The sequence below is a fragment of the Triticum urartu genome, chromosome 2A (assembly GCF_056163025.1).
Source record: "Triticum urartu cultivar PI428250 chromosome 2A, HENAU_Tu73, whole genome shotgun sequence".
Taxonomy (NCBI): domain Eukaryota; kingdom Viridiplantae; phylum Streptophyta; class Magnoliopsida; order Poales; family Poaceae; genus Triticum; species Triticum urartu.
Genome location: NC_141874.1, coordinates 650,340,765 through 650,351,114, shown reverse-complemented (window position 1 = coordinate 650,351,114; position 10,350 = coordinate 650,340,765).

Genomic DNA, 10,350 nt, shown 5'->3' with positions numbered 1-10,350 from the left:
CAGTCCGGGTTAGTTCCATTCAAATCATGCAAGTTAGAGTCCAAAACAAGGGCAAAAGTGTTTGGAAAAGTAGATGCGTTGGAGACGTATCAACTCTACCAAGCTTAAACCTTTGCTTGTCCTCAAGCAATTCAGTTGACAAACTGAAAGTGATAAATAAAGACTTTTACAAACTCTGTTTGCTGTTGTTGTTGTAAATATGTAAAGCCAACATTCAAGTTTTCAGCAAAGATTATGAATGAACCATATTCACAATAACATTTAGGTCTCATGTTTACTCATATCAATGGCATAATCAACTAGCGAGCAATAATAATAAATATCGGATGACAACACTTTCTCAAAACAATCATAATATGATATAACAAGATGGTATCTCACTAGCCCTTTCTGAGATCGCAAAACATAAATGCAGAGCACCTTTAAAGATCAAGGACTGACTGGAAATTGTAATTCATGGTAAAAGAGATCCAGTCAAGTCATACTCAATGTAAACTAACAATAATACATGCAAATGACAGCGGTGCTCTCCAATTGGTGCTTTTTAATAAGAGGATGATGACTCAACATAAAAGTACATAGATAGGCCCTTCGCAGAGGGAAGCAGGGATTTGTAGAGGTGCTAGAGCTCGATTTTGAAATAGAGATGAATAATATTTTGGGCGGTATACTCTCATTATCAACATAACAACCGAGAGATCTCGATATCTTCCATGCTACACACATTATAGGCGGTTCCCAAGCAGAATGGTAAAGTTTATACTCCCCTACCACCAACAAGCATCAATCCGTGGCTTGCCCGAAACAACGGGTGCCTCTAACTAACAAAAATCCCGGGGGAGTTTTGTTTGCAATTATTTGGTTTGATTTGAGCATGGGACTGGGCATCCCGATGACCAGCCATTTTCTCGTGAGTGAGGAGCGGAGTCCACTCCTCTTGAGAATAATCCGCCTAGCATGGAAGATACAGACAATCCTAGTTGATACATGAGCTATCCGAGCATACAAAACAGAATGTTTATTTGAAAGTTTAGAGTTTGGCACATACAAATTTACTTGGAACGGCAGGTAGATACCGTATATAGAAAGGTATGGTGGACTCATATGGAACAACTTTGGGGTTTATGGAGTTGGATGCACAAGCAGTATTCCCGCTTAGTACAAGTGAAGGCTAGAAAGAGACTAGGAAGCGACCAGCTAGCGAGCGACAACAGTCATGAACATGCATTAAAATTAATCAACACTAAATGCAAGGATGAGTATGATACGTCTCCAACGTATCTATAATTTTTGATTGCTCCATGCTATTATATTATCTGTTTTGGATGTTAATGGGCTTTATTTTACACTTTTATATCATTTTTGGGACTAACCTATTAACCGGAGGCCCATCCGAAATTGCTGTTTTTTTGCCTATTTTAGTGTTTCGCAAAAAAGGAATATCAAATGAAGTCCAAACGGAATGAAACCTTCGGGAACGTGATTTTCTCAACAAACGTGATCCAGAAGACTTGGAGTGGGCGTCAAGAAACAATCGGGGATGCCACGAGGCAGGTGGGTGCGCCTACCCCTGTGGGTGCGCCCTCCACCCTCGTGGGCCCCTCGTTGCTCCACTAACCTACTTCTTCCTCCTATATAAGTCCACGTACCCCGCAAACATCTAGGAGCACCACGAAAACCTAATTCCACCGCCGCAACCTTCTGTACCCAAGAGATCCCCTCTTGGGGCCTTTTCCGGAGCTTCACCGGAGGGGGCATTGATCACGGAGGGCCTCTACATCAACTCCATGGCCTCTCCGGTGATGTGTGAGTAGTTTACTTCAGACCTTCGGGTCCATAGCTAGTAGCTAGATGGCTTCTTCTCTCTCTTCGGATCTCAATACAAAGTTCTCCTCGATTCTCCTGGAGATCTATTCAATGTAATATTCTTTTGCGGTGTGTTTGTCGAGATCCGATGAATTGTGGGTTTATGATCCAGATTATCTGTGAACAATATTTGATTCTTCTCTGGATTCTTTTATGTATGATTGGTTTATCTTTGCAAGTCTCTTCGAATTATCAGTTTGGTTTGTCCTACTAGATTGATCTTTCTTGCAATGGGAGAAGTGCTTAGCTTTGGGTTCAATCTTGCGGTGCTCGATCCCAGTGACAGTAGGGGAAACGACACGTATTGTATTGTTGCCATCGAGGATAAAAAGATGGGGTTTATATCATATTGCATGAGTTTATCCCTCTACATCACGTCATCTTGCTTAAGGCATTACTCTGTTCTTATGAACTTAATACTCTAGATGCATGCTGGATAGTGGTCGATGTGTGGAGTAATAGTAGTAGATGTAGGCAGGAGTCGGTCTACTTGTCGCGGACGTGATGCCTATATACATGATCATGCCTAGATATTCTCATAATTATTCGCTTTTCTATCAATTGCTCGACAGTAATATGTTCACCCACTGTAATACTTATGCTATCTTAAGAGAAGCCACTAGTGAAACCTATGGCCCCCGAGTCTATTTTCCATCATACAAGTTTCCAATCTATTTTATTTTGCAATCTTTACTTTCAATCTATATCATAAAAATACCAAAAATATTTATCTTATTATTATTATCTCTATCAGAACTCACTCTTGCAAGTGGCCGTGAAGGGACTGACAACCCCTTTATCGCGTTGGTTGCGTGGTTCTTATTTGTTTGTGTAGGTACGAGGTGACTCGCGCGTGGTCTCCTACTAGATTGATACATTGGTTCTCAAAAACTGAGGGAAATACTTACGCTGCTCTACTGCATCACCCTTTCCTCTTCAAGGGAAAACCAACGCAGTGCTCAAGAGGTAGCAAGAAGGATTTCTTTCATCGTTGCCGGGGAGATCTATGCCATGTCAAGACATACCAAGTACCCATCACAACTCTTATCCTTTGCATTACATTATTTTCCATTTTCCTCTCGTTTTCCTCTCCCCCACTTCACCCTTGCCGTTTTATTCGCCTCTTTCCCATCTGTTTTCTTGTACCATGGCCGATTCAAAAAGGGCTAAGGGTTTGAATAATTTTGATGAAGATGAACCCGTAATTTTTTGTTATTTACTTGATGAATCTTTGAAAGACGCTTAGGATAGGCTATTTAGAATTCGAGCTAGCTGTGTGCCCCAATATCAAATTGAAGTTTACCTGAAAAGCTTTTATATTGTTTTACCCTCTTCATTCAAGCAAGTTCTAGATTCTATCTTTGAAGAAGGTTTTCTTGAGGGGGATCCCATTGATACTTATGAAAATATGAAACTATATTTGGGCACCCCATGAGTGAGAAGGTTGAATCTACCTCTCTTTTGTGCTTTTATCAAAATGAAATTATCAAAGAAATGAAGGCTAGCTTAGATGCCAATTTCCGTAACGTGCTTAATCTTTATTCCACATTAATGTCCACGTGCTATCTCAAAATAGAAATATAAATGCTATAGAAAAGAATTTTTCTCTTTTCTTTCCTAATACCAAAGCTGACAATACCTAGATCTATCCTCACTTTTATGCCTAGCTAGGGGCGTTAAACGATAGCGCTTGTTGGGAGGCAACCCAATTTTATTTTTATTCCTTGCTTTTTGCTCCTGTTTAGTAATAAATAATTTATCTAGCCTCTGCTTTGGTTGTGTTTTTTGTGTTTAATTAGTGTTTGTGCCAAGTAGAACCGTTGGGAAGACTTGGGGAAAGTCTTTTTGATCTTGCTGTAAAAAACAGAAACTTTAGCGCTCACGAGAATTGCTGCCATTTTTATTTGGAAAGTGTTGTTTAGTTAACTGTTTTTTCAGATGATTAATAGATAAATTCCTCACGTCCAGCAATTTATTTCAGAATTTTTGGGGTTCCAGAAGTTTGCGTTAGCTACAGATTACTACAGACTGTTCTGTTTTTGACAGATTCTGTTTTTCGTGTGTTGTTTGCAAGCATTTAATACACAGGAGAAGACAAGGTAATATGGGATCTTGGTTAGATCAAAAATAATGCATATGAGAGCCACTCAACATTTTCATTAAGGTCTTCTCCTCTCGACCCCCAAAGAAAAAAAAAGAAAAGAAACAAAACTATTTCACAGGAAAGCTCCCAACAAGCAAAAGAAGAACGAGAAATCTTTTTGGGTTTTCTTTTAGTTACTACTACTACAGGCATGGAAAGTAAACTAGGTAAAAGCTACCACTAATTTTTTTGGTTTTTCTTAAAGTTTTTTAAACACACAAGAAGAAAGCTTAAAAAGAAAATAAACTAGCATGGATGATACAATGGAAAAGTATGAGCACCGACAACTGGCACGATTGTGTGAACATGAATGTAATGTCGGTGAGAGATATGTACTCCCCCAAGCTTAGGCTTTTGTCCTAAGTTGGTCTATGCCCATGGATCAAAGTTGTAGCTGGGGCCGTACTGAGATGCAGCGGCAATTGCCTCATGAGCTATAACTTGGAGGCGAGCTGCCTCCGCCCTCCTCTCGTACTCGCTCGCCTCCTCCCTGGTTATAACATATCTCCCTTTTGTCTGGAAGTCAAAGAAAGCAGGAGCAGGGAGAGCAACGTGGAAGGTGCGCCATCTGTCAAAGATTAGTCGGTACTGGAGGAGCTGATCGTTCCTCTCAACAAACTAATGACGAACCATAGCATTATAATCTAGATAAGCAGGAGGCAACTCAATATCATCCCCACGTATGGGTATACCAAGAAAGTTAGCTACACGAGTTGCATAAATTCCACCAAACAAATCTCCAGTTAAACCATTAAGATGCAACTTACATGCAACAATAGCCCCCAAGTTACATTGTCTATCCCCTAATACAACACTCTTGAGAACACTAAGATCTGGAACGCACATATGACAAGCCTCATCCTTACCATTAATGCATCTACCTATAAAAATAGCAAAATAATGTATGACAGGAAAATGAATGCTCCCTATGGTAGCTTGTGTTATTTCTCTAGATTCCCCCATAGTGATACTAGCAAGAAATTCTTTAAATTCAGATTTGTGAGGTTCACTAGCACTACCCCAATGCAGGAGTTTACAAGCAGTATTAAAATCTTCTAAGTCCATAGTATAAGATGTTGGAAATATGCCCTAGAGGCAATAATAAAATGGTTATTATTATATTTCTTTGTTCATGATAATTGTCTATTGTTCATGCTATAATTGTGTTATCTGGAAATCGTAATACATGTGTGAATACATAGACCACAACACGTCCCTAGTGAGCCTCTAGTTGACTAGCTCGTTGATCAAAAGATAGTCATGGTTTCCTGACTATGGACATTGGATGTCATTGATAACGGGATCACATCATTAGGAGAATGATGTGATGGACAAGACCCAATCCTAAGCATAGCTCAAAGATTGTGTAGTTCGTTTGCTGTAGCTTTTCCGAATGTCAAGTATCATTTCCTTAGACCATGAGATTGTGCAACTCCCGGATACCGTAGGAGTGCCTTGGGTGTGCCAAACGTCACAACGTAACTGGGTGACTATAAAGGTACATTACAGGTATCTCCAAAAGTATCTGTTGGGTTGGCACGAATCGAGACTGGGATTTGTCAATCTGTATGATGGAGAGGTATCTCTGGGCCCACTCGGTAATGCATCATCATAATGAGCTCAATGTGACCAAGTGGTTGATCACGGGATCATGCATTACGACACGAGTAAAGTGACTTGCCGGTAACGAGATTGAACAAGGTATTGGGATACCGACGATCGAGTCTCGGGCAAGTAATGTACCGATTGACAAAGGGAATTGTATACAGATTGATTGAATCCTCGACATCATGGTTAATCCGATGAGATCATCGTGGAGCATGTGGGAGCCAACATGGGTATCCAGATACCGCTATTGGTTATTGACCGGAGAGGCATCTCGGTCATGTCTGCATGTCTCCCGAACCCGTAGGGTCTACACACTTAAGATTCAGTGACGCTAGGGTTGTAGAGATATTAGTATGCAGTAACCCGAAAGTTGTTCGGAGTCCCGGATGAGATCCCAGACGTCACGAGGAGTTCCGGAATGGTCCGGAGGTAAAGATTCATATATAGGAAGTCATGTTTCGGCCATCGGGAAGGTTTCGGGGGTCACCGGTATTGTACCGGGATCACCGGAAGGGTCCCGGGGGTCCACCAGGTGGGGCCACCCATCCCGGAGGGCCCCATGGGCTGGATTGGGAGGGGAACCAGCCCCTAGTGGGCTGGTGCGCCCCCCTTGGGCCTGCCCTGCGCCTAGGGTTGGGAAACCCTAGGGGTGGGGGCGCCCCCCACTTGGCTTGGGGGGAAGCCACCCCTTGGCCGCCGCCCCCTTGGAGATCCATCTCCCTAGGGCCGGCGCCCCCCAAGGCCCCTATATAAAGAAGGAGGGAGGGAGGGAACCCACACCCCTTGCTCTTGGCGCCTCCTTCTTCCTCCGTAACACCTCTCCTCACCGCTTGCGCTTGGCGAAGCCCTGCCGGGATCCTGCTGCATCCACCACCACGCCGTCGTGCTGCTGGATCTTCATCAACCTCTCCTTTCCCCTTGCTGGATCAAGAAGGAGGAGACGTCTTCCTAACCGTACGTGTGTTGAACGCGGAGGTGCCGTCCGTTCGGCACTTGGTCATCGGTAATTTGAATCACGTCGAGTACGACTCCATCAACCCCGTTCTCTTGAACGCTTCCGCGCGCGATCTACAAGGGTATGTAGATGCACTCCTCTCTCCCTCGTTGCTAGATGACTCCATAGATTGATCTTGGTGATGCGTAGAAAATTTTAAAATTCTGCTACGTTCTCCAACATAAGATTTATCATAAAGATCAAATAGGACAGTATGAGAATTACGCCAGGATGTAAATTTAAACCTTCTCACAAATGAATCAGTTAAGTAGAGGTATTGCCGCCACTTATCTGCCTCAAAGCTATCCAGATCAGCGTTACGCACATATGCGTCAAATTCTTCCTTGATGCCTGCCTGAACCATGAAATCCTCTGACGGCCATTCACAACACCGCACCTGAGCCTCCCTTGGTAGTTCATTGTCCGGCTCGCATATTGCGGGCCTTGGGCCTTGCTTCCTTGAGGAACCACCTTGGTACATTTTCCTAAACTTATTTCTTCCTCTTAAAAATTTCTGAACTCGGGTTTACCATGCATTAAAACTACTCTTGACCACATAAATTTGACATGCAAGCTCAATAACAGGGTCACCTAAGCAGCAAAAATTTGCAATAAATAAAGCACTAGAACAAAAACTAATTGGACCATTGGAGGAGTCACATACCAATGAACAATCCCCCAAAGCATTTTTGTGAATGGAGCTTTGAGCAAGGAGATCGAAAATGGCAGGAAGATGAGCAAGAACTCGGGTTTGAGCTGGTGGGTGATTTTTTCTGGAGCAAGACGAAGTGTGTGGGTGCAAGGATAAGTGGAGGGGACCCATGTGGGGTCCACGAGGCATGGGGCGCGCTCAGGGGGGTGGGCGCGTCCTCCACCATCGTGGGCACATGGCGGGTCCCCTGGTGTGTTCTCAGTGCCAATAATTCTTAAATATTCTGGAAAAATCATATTTCATTTTCAGGGCATTTGGAGAACTTTTATTTTCGGGGTATTTTTTATTGCAAGGATAATTCAGAAAACAGACATAAAATACTATTTTTGCTTTATTTAATATAAATAACAGAAAGTAAAAAGAGGGTACATAAGGTTGTGCTTTCCAACTTCATCCATCTCATGCTCATCAAAAGGAATCCACTAACAAGGTTGATCAGGTCTTGTTAACAATCTCATTTCGAATAACATGAAACCGGAGAAATTTCAAATAACACTAGGTTACCTCAACGGGAATATGCACATCCCCAACAATAAGAATATCATATTTCTTCTTGACAGTAGGAAGAGGAAATCCAAAACCTCCAATAGTGATTGTTAAATTTTTTCCAATAGAATTGATACACTGGACTTGAGGTTGTTTAATTCCTCAGAAAGAGTACCGTATGCTCATTACCATTAACATGAAAAGTGGCATTGCCCTTGTTGCAATCAATAATAGCCCCTGCAGTATTCAAAAACGGTCTACCAAGGATAATCAACATACTATCGTCCTCGGGAATATCAAGAATAACAAAGTCCGTTAAAATAGTAATGTTTGCAACCACAATAGGCACATCCTCACAGATACCGACATGTATAGCAGTTGATTTATCAGCCATTTACAAAGATATTTCAGTACATGTCAACTTATTCAAATCAAGTCTACGATATAAAGAGAGAGGCATAACACTAACACCGGCTCCAAGATCACATAAAGCAGTTTTAACATAGTTTCTTTTAATGGAGCATGGTATAGTTGGTACTCCTGGATCTCCTAGTTTCTATGGTATTCCACCCTTCAAAGTGTAATTAGCAAGAATGGTGGAAATTTCACCTTCCGGTATCTTTCTTTTATTAGTAACAATATCCTTCATGTATTTAACATAAGGGTTCATTTTAAGCATATCAGTAAAACGCATACGCAAAAAGATAGGTCTAATCATTTCAGCAAAGCGCTCAAAATCCTCATCATCCTTTTTCTTGGATGGTTTAGGAGGAAATCTCATGGGGTTTTGAACCCATGGTTCTCTTTCTTTACCGTGCTTCCTAGCAACAAAGTCTCTCTTATCATAACGTTGATTCGTTGATTGTGGGTTATCAAGATCAACAGCAGGTTCAATCTCTACATCATTATCATTGCTAGGTTGAGCATCAACATGAACATCATCATTAGCATTATCACTAGGTTCATGTTCATTACCAGATTGTGTTTCAGCATCAGAATAGAAATATCATTGGGATTCTCAGGTGTGTCAACAACAGGTTCATTGGGAGCATGCAAAGTCCAGTCATTTTTCTTTTTCTTCTTCTTAGAAGAACTAGGGGCATCAACATTAGTTCGCTGAGAATCTTGCTCAATTCTCTTAGGGAGGCCCTCAGGATACAAATGTTCCTGAGTCATTTTACCCCCTCTAGTCATAACTCGAACAACATTATCCTTTTTCTTATTATTTAATTCACTGAGCAAATCATTTTGAGCCTTAAGTATCTGTTCTACTTGAGTGGTAACCATAGAAGCATGTTTACTAATAAGTTTATGTTCACCTTTAACTCTAGACATATAATCACTCAAGTGTTAAAGCATATCGGCATTACGTTTCAATTGTCTACCAACATAAGCATTGAATTTTTCTTGTTTAACAATAAAATTATCAAACTCATCTAAGCATTGGCTAGCAGACTTATAACGAGGAATATCCCCTTCATCAAATCTATAGAGAGAATTTACCTTTACTACCTGTGTCGGGTTATCAAGACCATGTATTTCTTCAATAGGTGGTAAATTCTTAACATCTTCAGCTTTAATACCTTTTTCTTTCATAGATTTGTTTGCCTCTTGCACATCTTCAGGACTAAGAAATAGAATACCCCTTTTCTTCAGAGTTGGCTTAGGAGTTGGTTCAGGAAGTGTCCAATCATTTTCATTACTCAACATATTATTCAATAGCAATTCAGCTTGATCAATAGGTCTTTCCCTGAAAACACAACCAGCACAACTATCCAGGTAATCTCTGGAAGCATCGGTTAGTCCATTATAAAAGATATCAAGTATTTCATTTTTCTTGAAAGGATGATCAGGCAAAGCATTAAGTAATTGGAGAAGCCTCCCCCAAGCTTGTGGGAGACTCTCTTCTTCAATTTGCACAAAATTATATATTTCCCTTAAGGCAGCTTGTTTCTTATGAGCGGGGAAATATTTAGCAGAGAAGTAATAAATCATATCGTGGGGACTACACACACAACCAGGATCAAGAGAATTAAACCATGTTTTAGCATCACTCTTTAATGAGAATAGAAATAACTTAAGGATAAAGTAATAGCGAGTTTTCTCATCATTGGTGAACAGGGTGGCTATATCATTTAATTTAGTAAGATGTGCCACAATAGTTTCAGATTCATAGCCATAAAAAAGATCAGATTCAACCAAACTAATTAACTCAGGATCGACAGAGAAATCATAATCCTTATCATTAACAAAGATAGGTGAAGTAGCAAAAGCAGGGTCATATTTCATTCTAGCATTCAAAGACTTTTCTTTCAGCTTAGCTAATAATTTCTTAAGATCAGATCTATCATTGCAAGCTAAGAAGTCTCTAGCAGTTTCTTCATCCATAACATAACTCTCAGGCACAATAGGCAATTCATATCTAGGGGGAGAATCTTCATCATCACTTTCATCAATATTATCAGTTTCAATAATTTCATTCTCTCTAACCCTAGCAAGTTGTTCATCAAGAAATTCACCTAGTGGCACAGTATTATCAAG